Below are 12771 nucleotides of genomic sequence, written 5' to 3' on the forward strand. Positions count from 1 at the left end.
CCGTCCTTTTAATTTCCATTTCACTAGCGTCTTCATTTTTATGGAGTTCCCTTTTCTGAGTTTAATTACTACTGTGGTGGTCTTTGGCAACCCCCATTCAAGGATGTTGAATGTAACTATATTACAGTCATTATCCGTGGACAGATGAGCTAGATTCACCTCTTGGACCAGATTTTGTGGTCCATTTAGGAGGAAATAAAGACATGTTCCTTCCCTTGCGGGTTCTGCTCCAAGAAACCATCATTAATGTTGTCTGCAGACTTTATTTGTAAATCTACAATACATCTTGGTGGATTCTTCGAAATTATGGCAGAGCATTCACTGCATCGGGGGAACAATTTCTCCCTCTCTCTGAAACATAAGAGAAACATAAAGCAGATGCTTGCTGAGGTGAATGAAGAACATGGAGATACAGAAGGAAAGAACTAAATAATTTCAATCTTACTTTGTATGACACTTTTGTGAATTACGTGCTCACACATTTGTAATTAGAAGGCTGAACAGATGGTGAAGGCTTAGTTAGAAAAGAAAATATTTATTTTTAAAAGTAATGCCGCCAAGAGATTATATATTACCTCAGATTATTTTTCCCCTTCCAAATGTAGCAGAGGGTTTTCTTTATTGAAATAGTAATGTGGAACGAGCCTTGACGTCCTTTAACTAGAGTTTTTCCGCTGGAACTGAATTCAGCTGAAATGTTAGGGCTTGTCTTAAAAGGCTTTGGTGGATCCCATTGCACTACATCAGGGGTTCTCCTGTGAGCATAGATAATCCCCCTCCTTTGGAAAAGAACTCTTCTGTCAGCCTAGTGCTGCCTACTTTGGGACTTAGGTTGATTTAAGCTCAGGGCTCCGAGGTGCAGATTTGTCCCATTCCTGACCAGGGTATATTGTGTACTGGGTTTTCATGCAGAAACTGAGGTAGGTTTTACAGTGAGAGGATGTGCCTCGGGCTGGTGGCCCTCAGTGCAGATGGCTTGTTTGGAAATAGGAACCACATGGTGTGTCACATATATCATTACAGGGAAGTTTAACAGTCATTTCCAATGTAAATACTTATGTGTGGGCAACGTGGGTAACATTTTCAAAAACACCTGCATGACTTGAGAACAGGCTGGCTAAAAATTATGAGGTTTTCTTCCAAAAATAATTTTTATTTGAATCTACATTATTTTGGTATGAATGGCATTTTTATTTGCATATTATTAGTCCTTTACCCACTTTCCTTTTAGTAGTCTTAAGTTGGCTGACAAGGTTGTTTTGAATTCTTGTTTCTCTAATTAGTCTCCTAACTACTGGTAGAATTCTAGATTTTACAGAGCGATTATATCTACTAAGACACTCACTGCTTATAATGCTTATTTATGCTGGAAGAGACATAGCCAGTGCCTCATTACTATCCTTCCTGGGAGAACAATATCAACACAACAATATCGCCACAAACACAAAATAGGCCCAAGGCCCATTCTGTATATGCGGACAGTACTACTTCAACTTGTCCCATACTGGAAGTGAGTCCACACACACAGCTGTCACATGGAACATATTGTAGACATGCAAAAGCAATTTGACATACAGACACTGTAGTAATTAATGTTGACACAATTTTGCAGTGTAGATATGACCTCCTGTCTATAGGGGAAAAATACTTCACTCCACCACACAGTGTAAAATTCGGTGGTGGTTCTTTCTAATGAATGTTGTTTCCAAGCATTTTTGCATGAGAGAGAATGAAGTTTTGGGTCATGCCCCCCACCACCAGGGATTTGTCTATATAGTTCTTTTTTTTTGCGTTGAGAGGAATAGTTGTTTAGGCGGATTTCTGCACACAAACATGGGGTAGATTTTTTTCTTTCCATAGAAAAGAAAAGAACTTGCTACTTGAGCGATAGCTCCTTAGGCAGAGATCCTTTGTTTAATCACATAACAACTACAGCTTGTATAAACGTCTCCACACTAAAGGCCAGATGCTCACATACCCTAAATGAAATCAGTGGAGCTATATCCATTTAAAACAGCTGAGGAGCTCTGCTCTTCTCCCTTTTTCTCTAGTTTGCCATAAAGTTGCCCGTGGCTGCTGTATCTGAATGCCGGCGGCTCACCCGGGTATCACCAGACACCATTGCCTTGATGGGTCAGCGCTGATAGAAAAGCACGAGGGTAGTTCAGTTTCCAGGTTGCATCAGTCCGCTCTGCTGAGGCTCCCACAAGCCTACACGTCATGGGAATAACTTGTTGATTGCAAAGTGGACTGAAAAGAAGAAAATAGCTGATGAGATGATCTCTCAGTACACCTCTATTGACTTAATTGCTTCACAGATCAGTGCAGCCTACTTTATATATGGCATTATGTAACTATCCAAATTCACTTGGTCATGCTATTTTAAACCATACTGCTGCGCATTGACATAGGATTTCTTGTGTCCCTAAGGCTATCAACCAGTTAATCTACAGGCTTATTTATTGCATGGCATGATTAAAGTTATATCAGCTCCACTTAACCCTAGTCCAGCTAAACAGCTACCTTTGTTTCACTGGTGTAATTGGAGAGGCTCAGGTGAACAGAAAATATTCCCCCACCAATGGCTAGGTATCAGGGGGGGGCGGGAGGGAGGAGCTCTAATGTTTAGAACTCCCAGATGTCCCTGGCTGTGAAAAGGGGAAGAGATCAGTGTGAGCGAGTGAGCGAGAGAGAGAGTACACAGTGGTCCATATCCTCGGTGGTTATAAATCAGCATCTCTCTGCTTTGGCCAGCAATCAACAGTCACTGTTGGCCTGGGAGCAATGGCCAAGGCCATAGATGGAAGGCTTAGGGCAGTCAGCTCTGACCCCCACATTCTCCTTCTGTGTAGCTGCATATGTAGCCAGACACATTGGACTCTTGATTTAATGTTTCCCTAAAGTTTGGTTATGTTTAATATTATGCCAGAGCTTTCAAACAGCAGGATAAAAGGTGAGACCCTGGCATGTCTGAGAGGAGTTCCCTCTCAGTCATACGCTCCTGATTCCCCTCTTATATTCAATTCACTGTAATTAAATTAACTCTAAATACCTAAACTAACATTCTCAGGAGGAAAAATAAATCTACAGATAAGTCTGCCCAACCTGCATGTACTCTGATAGTTTCAAATGACTGTGAATATATGACATGGGATATGGGCAATGTTTAAAATCCAGAATACATAATCATGTCCCGACAAAAATGTAAGGTAAAATGAAATTAAGGCTGAAAGTTCAGTGAGTCATTAACAGTATTTAAAAGATAATTGAAACAATAATGCAACTATTAAAAATACACCACAAAATGCAGACAATTCTGAATGAAAATTAAATTTGTGAGAAACTCTGATATTTGGAAATTTTGAAATGAGCAGTTTAAACACCCAAACATCTTTAGCTCTGCTGAGCCTTGACAGTGTACAAACCTTCTGAGGCTTGCTCAGCCCATCCACAATTGACCATATAGTCTCTGCTATGATGTCTAACTTTCAAAGGCCTTACTCTTAACTGCGCCAACATTGTATCAACTACTGATTTCTTTATGACCCTACACGACTCCTCAGACAGATATAGTCCACATTGTTGTGATGAAATAAAGAGCAGGCTGTAGGCAATCTTCCCCTACTCATTAAGATTTCACATTCTAACAGTTATACCAGTGTAATCTGGTACTAAGCTAGCACACCTACATGGGTAACCTTTTAGGCTCAGCTAATGAAAACACAGAATGTCTAGGAGAATGAACAGAGTACTAATCTGTTGATGAATAATCACCATGTATATGTGGAATCAAAAGATTGTGAACAATTTGACATTCCTTGTACAGGTGGTGCAACTGAGGTGGTCTTTTCAAGTATGAACTGTTGACAGTGAAAGGGGGAAAACTTCTTAAAGCCCAGATGCAAAGCAGGAGAGGAGACAAGATGACAGACAGGGGAATGGTTGTGATATGAGGATCCCATGCTTTTTTCTCCAAGTGTCTACAGTTCTATGTTGCAGATTAATGTCCCCAGAAAAAAATCTGGATTTTTAACAACCTCACCTTCAGCATTGTCACCTCCACAAAGCCAGTTTTGCCCATGATAACCAGAGGTTAGGATTATCCGTACGCAGATATATTTGGTGAACTATATACCAATGTATAGCTATATAAAGGTGAACATCCTTTTTTTTTTTTTTTTTGGCATCCTTCTGAAGAAGAAGGCTGTACTTGTAATGAAAGAACTGAAATCTGAGTTTATCTTCTTTGCCTTAGTTTCCCAGCTGGAAAAGGGAAGTGAGATTCCTTCTTTTCGTTCAGGTCTTATCTCTCTAGAGTGCAAGTTCCTAGGAGTGTCTCCACATACTTGCGTAGAACCAAGCACAGTGAAGGACCTGCCTCACTGAAGGCATTATTGCAATACACACAACACAATACTTCTGTCTCATGAATATTTCATGAGATTAGGAGCAGCAGGTTAATGGAATAAAATATATATATATATATATATATTTCCCGGATTGCTCATGGGACTGATATATTTGGGAGACGTGTAGGGGAAAGATAAAGGGAAGCAAATATTTCTCATTTAAAAATAATTGCATAAAAGCACATCAGGGTCCCTAATGAAATTCTCTCCGGGGGGTGGGGGGGAAAGTCCTCTGTCTGACACTGATCAGTAGTTTAATTTTCAACTGGACAATTATTTATTTAATTTTGCAGCTGGGGTAATTGGTTTTGGCCATTCACTTATATAAGACATCTATATGTTTCAAATGAGAACCATCTTACAAAGAAATGGAACTCTCAGGATTCTTCAGTAAAAAGAAGTAAGCAGCAATTTCCTAGACTCCCTCTTGTGCTTATCCTTCTGGGTGTTATTTCAAACTAGTCAACCCATCACACAAGCACAAAAATTCCAGCAAGCCTCCAAAAGCCAACAGTACCCAAAGTTCACTGAATCCTACTGATTCGTTTCTAGGCTATTAACATTCTTGCTTTGCTTTTATTTTTCAAGATGTATTTTTAATGAACCAGGAACCATTTTAACTGTGCAAGATGATGCCGACCTTACGAATATTTACAGATTAAAACCACAGCCTTGAGAGATTCACTGTCACTTGGTCACACACTGGCCCACAAGAGAGTAAGGGCTCGATCCTGCGCTATTCAAGTTAGTGGGAGATTTTCCACAGACTTGACAGGGCCCAAGCACTGAGTTCCCCTTCCACAGTTCACCTTATGTCTGACTCCTGGGCAGACTTGCTGTGACTGTGATGATCTGCCAAATATGTGTGTACAGATGGCAGAACAAGGAGCAATGTCAGGTTTCCCCCCTGCCCAGGCCAGCTCCTGTGGACTGGAGCTGCTGTCAGGGCTCCTAACCCTAGGGGCTGCCAGCTTCCCCTGGCCAGGCCCCTGCCGTTGGATCTGCTCCAGGGCTCCACACTGGAGCCAGCTCTCAGGCCTGGACCTGCTGGGGTTCCCTTGGCCCCCAGCCACACCCCTATGGCTGGGATTGCCAGCGGGGCTCTGCACCCCACCTTGGGGCTGGCAGGGTCCCCTTCCATCTGGCGGGGGATCCCGAGGCTGGGCCTGCTGAGGTGCTGGTACAGAATACCGATCCGTACCAGCATCAAAAAAGCACTGCCCATGACTAATTCTCAGTTAACTAGGAGAGACTATTTTTCCAAGCATAATGTGAATGGGACAGATGGAAAACCTAAGGAAAAAAAAAGTTTGAAGAGATGCAATTTCTGTAACTTTTATTCATCCTCCCTATGTTGCTTAATAAAGATTCTTCTATGTCAAAACTCTTTGCAATGAGTACATGTGGGTGGCTAAGTGATTTTGAGAGGGATGAGGAGCTGTTTTTATGATTTGAGGACGGTATGTCTTCGAAATTTTGTCTGTGCTGGTGCCAAAAGAGAGGCACTAGATGAACAAGACAAAACAAAACTAACTAACTAAAAAAGCTTAATCCTGTTGCCTTGGCTCTTGCAAATCTCATACTCATCAGGGATTTTCTCTCAGGCTTTCTACACAGAAAAAGCTGTGCACAGGCTCTGTTACCCAAATTAGTATGAATGTTAGCAAGGCAGATGAACAGTACTAATGAAGACAGTGCAGTGAGAACTAGAGATATGGTCAGTTCCATACAGAGTGTCTACCACAGACCTGTTCTGATCGTCTGATTGATTTCAGTCAAATTCTTTACCATAACCGTAAGTGAATGATTCTTTAAAAAGCTGGACTGGCCACAGATGACATCTAAAAAGAGCATGTGATTGTCCCATACCTAGCACAGGGTGGGAACAATATTTTTCCCAAAAGAAATAAGTTAATTGGTTTTAACAAAAAACCCCTTGACCTTTTCAGAATTGTTTAAGCTAATACTCTACTGTTGTTGTTTTTCCCAGCAATGGAGACAATTCTTTTTTTTTCTTCATTTTAGGTTTTTTAATTAAAACAACAACAACAACAACCACTCTTAATTATTCAGGAAAACCATCTTTTTCCACAAAAAAATTCATTTGCAGGAGGGCACGATTTTCCATTGTTGAGGATGGGAACAAAACTTGAGCTCTGCAGTCACAGTGGTATATATGTTTCTGAAAAGAAGTTGGGTTCATTGTCACAGCATTAAACAGTACGAAAGAAGGTTTGATATACAGGGACCTCAACCTATTTAATGCCATGGCAAATGCATTACTGAGGGTTTGTTTTTTTTTTACATTAATGATACAGAAGTAAAGGGAAAAGAGTTAAAGCATTTGAACTGTCATGTTTTAAGTAAGGCTTTTAATTTAACAGCATCCTTTATATTCTAATGTAGCTATAGGTTTTATGTGTGTTTTTAAAAGAAACACTTCTCTGTTCCCCATCCCACTAACTAACATGGAAATATTTTGGATGGGTGTTAAAGATGGTAACAGTTGTTATTTGAAAAAAGTTGAGATAGGCTGGAGTTGTTAAATTTAGTCTTAGCTGCCAGGGAAGGAGAGCAAACATAAGTGAGAGGTGGCAGAAAAGGCCCTTGCAAAAATACAAACTGCAATTTCTATTTCCGGTGTTGACCCTCGCCTGCAACCAAGCTGCTGGAAGAGCCCAGGCACTGCATGCGACTGCATTTCTTCGTTAATCACCATGAAGGTTCCACAATATGAGAAAGACAAGGTGGGTGTGGCAGTTTCTTTTACTGGCTTCCGAACTTCTGCTGGTATGAGACAAGCTTTTGAGCTTATGCAGTGTTCTGCTTTAACTCTGGGAAAGAAACACCATGTCACAGCTAACTACAATGCGAAACAGACTGTACAAACGTACATGGCTAACACATATTTCAAAGGTCCATTCAAGGTGATGTGGGCAATTAACACCCTTCTAGTGGTAGGGGGAGAGGAGGGAAGGAGGACAGCTGGGTCGGATGGTAATGAACGATGGATTGTTCTGATAAGCCATAAATCGAGCATCTTTTTTCAGTCCATGATGATTAGTGTCTAGCAAAGTTATGACTTTATACTCCCAGGCTCTTCTTTTGGAAGTGTTGTGCACTTTTCCGTTAAAGATGAGGACTGAAAAGTCAGATACAGAGTGATCGCCTGGTGAAAATGGATGATTAACGACCTTCCTTGGGAAATTAGTTCCATTGAATGGGTTTCTGATGTCCTTGTAGGAAAGAGGTCAGCAATCCCCATCACAGGTGCCAAGAGAGGCGTGTGAGCCAATTTTCGTCAGCATAGAAGACAGGAGCTCAGCCCCATCCCTGCTCCCCCATGCAGCTGGGAGCTTGCTCAAAGCCCATGGTTTAACAAAAGACCAGCTAATGCTACCCACCTCCACCTAAGTGGTAAAGCTCTGCATCTTAATGTATTTATTCATGAAGCTGTTGTAAGAAAGTGATTTTTAAATGGTATCACCAGCACTCGGACCGTATATAGAGGCTAAAAGGTCAAATTTTAGCACTCCACCTCAGAAAGGTTCCTGACCCCTCTTGTAGGACTCGGTTGAACCCTGCACCTTGTTGCTCCAGGTCATTGTGCTGTAGAAGCGATATGATCTGTGACACTGTGGAGAATCTTATGAATTCAGTTTGAAATAAGTAATGCTCAACTAGGCCTCTCCATCAGCCTGCAGGTTCCATTTTAATTGTAGGGCTTGTTTTTACTGTTGTGCTTTTACTCCCACTTTGGCCTGGAATTCCAGTGGGTACTGGCAACTGCCTACCACAAAAGGTGTATACAAACAGAAACATCCCAAATGATAGGCTGGAGAACTGGCATATTGGTCCATGCTGCTTTAGAGCACCTGACAATCTGACCTATTTTATACAATGTGTTGGTATATAAAACCTAAGGGAATGATTTGAGCGCCTCAAAATTTGAAGGCTATCTCCGGAAAGATCATTCTGATTACTAGTGTAATGTCCAATTCAGCATTTACTGATGTCAGTAGCAAAAAAGGCCCCATTGGTTTCACTGGTGAAGATTTGAGTCAAAAAAGTAAAGGGATACCAGAGTATATAGACAGTACCCCAGTACAGTGAGGGAAAGGTTGATTGTCCAAACCCTGAAAACCAGGGCCCTTAAAAATATCTCAGGGTAAGGATTCAGTAACTGCTGCTCCCACAGTATCTGGTCCCTTGTGTAAAGGTAGAACAATGCTTATAAAGGATCGATGGTGGGGGCAGCTGGCAGGTGTTTTGGGAGTTGTGGGATACCCAGGCAGGAGAGAAACTGGTCAGCAGGGCAGTTAAAATAAAAATGTTCCTAGTTAGAAAAATGATGACTTCAGTAGGACTATGTTAAGTTGCACTTTTAGTTTTCTCCCACAATGTCTGCGTGGGGAAGTTACGGCACCACGTGCTAGTGCTGTCTGCAGTCTGCACCCCGAGGTCTGCCGACAGAGCGGGGAAAGGGGACAACTGCCCAAGGCTGGGCATTTCAAAAGGGCCCAGGGCTCACTGCTGCTGCTGTTCCAGCAGTGGCAGTGCCCCAGCCCTTCTAACCACGAGTGGACTTCCTTGAAGCATACTCTGGGCAGCTCTGAGGGCTACCTGGGGTCATGGGTGATGCAGCATGGCACGCTCCATTCTCTGCTGAGGACAGGGGAAGGCGGCGCACCATGGGCCAAGCAGAACTGTAGGCTGGCTGTCCCCAGCACCACCCTCTTCCACCTGAGGCCTCACCCCTTCTGGGAGAATGGAGCTGCATCCTCCAACTGGTGTGACTGTCAGCTCCCCAGCACACCCCTGGAGTCTTGATGGTGGGGCTGTGTTGTCAAAGCCCCAAAATACAAAGGGAATACAGGGGTATGTGGTTGTGAAACTTACCATCAGCTCAACTCTAGCATCTGCCTTCAGCAACAGCCAGTCCCTCACACATATTTTTTAATACTCCAGCTCCCTCCTTAGGGGTGGGATCTCAGGGAATTCACCCTGACCCTCCTCCCTCATCCTGTGCCTTTGATTACATTATATTTATTGGCGTAACTGCAAATATTGGCCCAAAAGTTGAAAGACATTGTTCACTTTTTAATTGATCCAAAGTCAGACAAAAACACCCATTGTCTTCAATGGGAGATATGCGAGAGAAAGGTGTGACTAACTTCTGAGGGAGCAGTTGTACCAAGTGTAGCCAACCTAAAATAAAAGGGTGCAGGACTCTGCATCAGACTTTTGGAGCTCAGGGTGGAATTTTGACTCTGAACAGGCTTCCGGCAATTATTAAAATTTAATACTGTGTCCAGTTCTGTGCATCACACTTCAGGAAAGATGTGGACAAATAGGAGAAAGTCCAAAAGAGATCAACAAAAATGATACACTGACTAGAGCTATTAAGAAACCAGAGCTATTAAGAAAGCTTGGAACAGAGTGCTTTGATTAGCCTGGAGACATCAAGACTGAGTGGGGACATAAGTCTTCAAGTACATAAAAGGTTGTTATGTTGAACTGTTGTGATAAATTGTTCGCCTTCTCCTGTGAGGACAAGAGAAGTAATGGGCTTCAATTACAGCAAGGAAGATTTCGTTTAGACATTAAGAAAAACTTCCTATCTGCATGCGTAGTTAAGCCCTGGAACAAATTACCTAGAAAGGTTGTGAAATGTGTCATTGGAGGTTTTAATAACATATTAGACAAATAACAGACAGGGATGGCCTAGATATTACTGAGCACTGCCTCAGTTCAGGGGCCTGGACTGGAGGACCCATTGAGGTCCCTTCAAGTACAACATATTTGTGATTTCTGTTCTGTCAATGGCTGCTCATATATAGCACTTCGTAAAAAGCTGTATCGTTTGTCATTGCACTGGTGGGATAGGATGACAAAGGGCTTCTTTGGGCCTGGAATCTGTTAGTTTTGTGCCAATGGTATTTACTGGGGATCATCAAATTGGATCATTTGCTACTCTCTCACAGCTTGATCCTGGATGTCAGAGTCACAACAAAGCAAAATACCATTGAAAAATACAGTTGACCTTAAAAGTGCTTGAATACAGACCACCTAGTGCTCATGTAACCCACATACCTGCACTCCAAGATCACAAAGTAAGGAAGTGACTCCAGGCAATGGTGCTCTTGTAAATGCACGGTTGTGCTAGTTGCAGCTTGGAGTGAGATAGAATGCACCAGAGGAGTTTCGCAACTGTTCCCTGTACTATGGATTGACCAGTTCTAAGAGAAAAGAGTTTGCAGTGCTGGAGGTCTTGTATTTCTTCCTTCCTAGCAAAGTACAGATGTTTGTTGTTCCTCTCTAATTTAAGTACAAAATGAGGTGGGAAAAATGAGGAATGAGAGAAAAATGTGGTTAGATTACTCTGTTTTCTGTCATTTGCTGTTCTTTTTACTTGTTCTTACTGTCAACTCAGTCTGATGTTGGCTGGAAGACAAGGAGACTTTCACACCAATTTTATTTGCATTATATGCTATTTAGAAATTAGGGAAATGCAGTAACTCAAATAAGACTAAGAGGAATTGTTATCGACCTCAGAAAGTGTAACTGTCTAGGTTGTTAAAATGCAATCCTCAAACCATGACATTATTTGGTCTGTGTTACACAAGAAGTCAAATTGTAAGGCCAGAAGGGAGAGTTATGTAATCACAATTTTTTATGTGTCATCAAGCAAAGACTGAACTTTGGTCATTTTGCAACCAAACCCATTCTTAAGAGTGCAGTAGGACCACACAGTGGCAGAAACAACACAATCACAGAACACAACTACACAATCAAAAAGCAAAACACAATGCCTGAAAGCTTACAGGTGCTGTATGTTCCTGTTTTTATTTTGTTTTATTTTTTTTTTCAGCCAAGAGTTGCAAAACTGAGTGCCATAATTTTTGGGTGCCCCTCTTGAGACATGTCACAGTGGCCAGATTTTAAGAAGGAAGAAGAGACGCAAAGCCAGCTAAGAAAGAAGAGACCAAACCCAGGTAGGGATTGAGCTGTAGGGAGAGATCCAAAGTACAAACACGGAACTACTTCTACTCCCAGGAAATAAGAGATGTGATTCTTTCTCCCTTATCTTCAGCTTCAATAACATCACTTGCTGTCCTGTTCTGCTGAGAAAGTAGCATGAGACACTCACCTCAACTAGGCAGAATGCTTCTTAGATTGTGTCCCTTAGGCCACCTGCAACTAAGGGAGCCTGTGTCTACCCCAGCTTTTAGTGTTGGTAACACAACAGTTCCACAAGTACAGGTCAAACCTCTCTAATCCAGCACTCTCATATCCAGCAACATCCATAATCCAGCATGAGTTTAGTTAGCCAGATGACCACTTATCATGGGTATGGTCCCACAAAGTTTGTTTACAGACACCAGTCTTGGTTCTCAGTGTTCTATGCTCCTAGTTAGCTCTAATTTACCCCTAGACGTCTTCAAATAGCTCAGTAAGCAGTGGAAATGATGGTAATGCTGCTAGACAATATTGACCTGCTATGGTTTGGCAAATTATCTCATTCTAGACCAGTCAGGTCCCAAGGGCGCAGGACTAGAGAGGTTCAACCTGTAGTGGCAACAGCGAGAATTACTAGCAAATTCAGAGAAATCTCCTGAAATGTGCCCTGAGGTTGAAATTCCTAACTCTGGTTCTTTAAATGGTGGAAGGCTTGGGAGATAAACAAAATTGTGGAGGTTAGTGGCCAGGCTAAAACAGATTAGAAGTAGAACTGTCATATTAGCACTTTATCATGTACTAGTTCCTTTCTCCTAGCAAAGCCAAGGCCCAACTCAGGAACATGTAGCGGGAGCAGAAAACGTCATTAGGGCTAGATACTCAATTGCTGTAAATCTGTGTCATTCACTGAAGTCAGTGGCATGCTAAAAAGTTAGACAGCCTTCTGACTCATGTAACTCTTCACATACTTTATTATTATTATTATTATTATGACATCTGACTGCAAAAAAACAAAGAAAAATATGAGACGTGTGAGCAGAAGGGTTTCTAAATTGCTGCTGTTTCATTTTATTTCATTATGCATCTTTAATGATAGTCTAGCTTCTCAGTGTCATGGATTACAGCATGCACAAAGCCATGGATTACTGTTTTATTGGCTAATTTCTTAACCCCCTAATGTGCATTTTCAATGAAAGGCATCAGAAGACAGATTTGTTAGCTTGCAGACATCTATCACGAGCTTGTAAAGCTTGTCCATTTTGTTGGAGATTGATGGCCTATGACTTCTTGTTTACAGAAAAGCAAAGCAGGCATTCATGTCCGGGCAAAGGGGACCTAGTCACAAAAATATTAATCAAAGTTAAAGCCTCATTGTGGCTGGCAGCTGTACTCCAGTTCTCCG

At 41.9% G+C, this 12771-nt stretch overlaps 1 long non-coding RNA gene across 3 annotated transcripts in view; it reads right to left on the reverse strand.

Annotated features, from left to right (window-relative positions):
- Positions 1–247: 247 nt before the first annotated feature.
- The window catches only part of LOC142013359 (uncharacterized), an 80843-nt gene continuing 68319 nt past the window's right edge, over positions 248–12771 (reverse strand). For 2 of the 3 annotated variants that reach the window (XR_012645615.1, XR_012645617.1), the window contains one exon: positions 725–2250. This is a non-coding gene — a long non-coding RNA (uncharacterized LOC142013359). Of the gene's footprint in view, positions 352–724; positions 2251–12771 lie in introns of those variants that run through there. The other variant, XR_012645616.1, reaches the window with a different exon arrangement.

Source organism: Carettochelys insculpta, chromosome 5, assembly GCF_033958435.1.
Source record: "Carettochelys insculpta isolate YL-2023 chromosome 5, ASM3395843v1, whole genome shotgun sequence".
NCBI classification, from domain to species: domain Eukaryota; kingdom Metazoa; phylum Chordata; order Testudines; family Carettochelyidae; genus Carettochelys; species Carettochelys insculpta.